At 40.8% G+C, this 1,320-nt stretch overlaps 1 protein-coding gene and 1 long non-coding RNA gene across 2 annotated transcripts in view; one reads left to right on the top strand and one right to left on the bottom strand.

The window, feature by feature from the left end:
- The window catches only part of LOC139026031 (uncharacterized), a 42,304-nt gene that overhangs the window by 24,664 nt on the left and 16,320 nt on the right, over positions 1–1,320 (bottom strand). The window lies entirely within an intron of this gene.
- LOC139026033 (uncharacterized) lies at positions 7–1,303 on the top strand. Its single transcript, XR_011477741.1, has 2 exons — positions 7–443; positions 953–1,303. It is a non-coding gene; the product is annotated as an uncharacterized lncRNA (long non-coding RNA).

The following is a 1,320-nucleotide window of genomic DNA, read 5'->3' as shown; positions in this document are numbered from 1 at the left end:
GTTCCTTTGTTTAGCGACCCCTACATTTAAATGCATCACTCCAAAATGTAGCTGACTGTCTTCTGCAGGTTGTCCTCTAACCAGTGAGCTAAAAGATATCTCCCATTTACATGTGTTTTTTTGTTGTTGTTCGTTTCAACAGGAAGTACAACCTGATTTCCCCCTAATCGATATCAGAAGTTTATTGCTACTTGTCAAAACAACAGCGTTTTTGGTGCTTGTGTCCATAGTAAGGACAACTTGGTTTCTGATTGTCTCAGGGTTGGCAGTCAAAAAGTTTTGTGTTTTGRGTTTAGACAGTGAGTTGCCATGGATCTTATTTTGACTGCACGTTTTTCCATAATGTAGATGAGTTTTGTTTGGGCTCGTTCCAAGGGGACGAGAGTTCTAGAAGCTAGTGAGTTTTAGGAAAACAAGTGTTCTAGAAGCTAGTGGGGAAGCACGTAGGACGCACTGTTTGGTGTCACCTCGTTAGTCAGTATGTGTTACACCTGTGCTGGCTTGTCCATCTCGTTAGTAGGAAAGTGTTTCACCTGAGCTGGTCCAGGTTCTAATTAAGAGTATCTGGCCCAGTGCTCCAGTTGTCTTGATAGATGTGGAGAGTCAACACCTTTAGTTGCTCCACCTTTTTGGTTTGCTTCCTGTCTTTAAGTTTGTTGTGGGGTTTTCTTTTGTTTGCCTCTTCTTGGGCAGATTTAGTGGGTCTCATGGTGGGTGTCTTTTATGTCCCAGTTGTTGTTACTAGTCAACTTTCAGTGGACACAGAGCAAAACTGCAAGATTATGTTATAATGCGTTTATTGCATCAAATGGTTGTTTTATGCAACAGAATAGAGGGTTCTTAGAACTATTGTGTCTGTGTGTTCTACTGAGGATGGGCCTCTGGGAGAAAACACTGACAGAAGATTTACAATGTCTTTTGGGTGATAAAACCTAACGAGACCACATTCCAGAGCATGAGTTAATGTTTCTGTTCTATATGGTACCAGGGAGAGATGACCCCAGGGCCAGACCCTGGTCACTACACAAAGAGTACTGTTTTTACAGCAGATACTGTCTGCTGTGAATTATAAGTATCTTTTATACAAATCTTAACCTTGGGACCCGTTCTATACATCTGTTGTTCGTCATGTAGGGTGAAAGATTTTGTACTTTTGTCTTGTGGCTCTCAAAGAATCATCTGGTGGTGATTTGTCGACCAGCCATCATTATCGTAGAGCACTCAATTGATTGACTTTATATGTGTGTGTTGTATTGACCTGCTCCCTTATTAATAAGTGAATAAAGATTTAGTTTAAGAATAACTCTGACTTGTGTGATA

This window comes from Salvelinus sp. IW2-2015, unplaced genomic scaffold (assembly GCF_002910315.2).
Source record: "Salvelinus sp. IW2-2015 unplaced genomic scaffold, ASM291031v2 Un_scaffold3762, whole genome shotgun sequence".
NCBI classification, from domain to species: domain Eukaryota; kingdom Metazoa; phylum Chordata; class Actinopteri; order Salmoniformes; family Salmonidae; genus Salvelinus; species Salvelinus sp. IW2-2015.
This window is presented reverse-complemented; position numbering and strand designations above follow the sequence as displayed.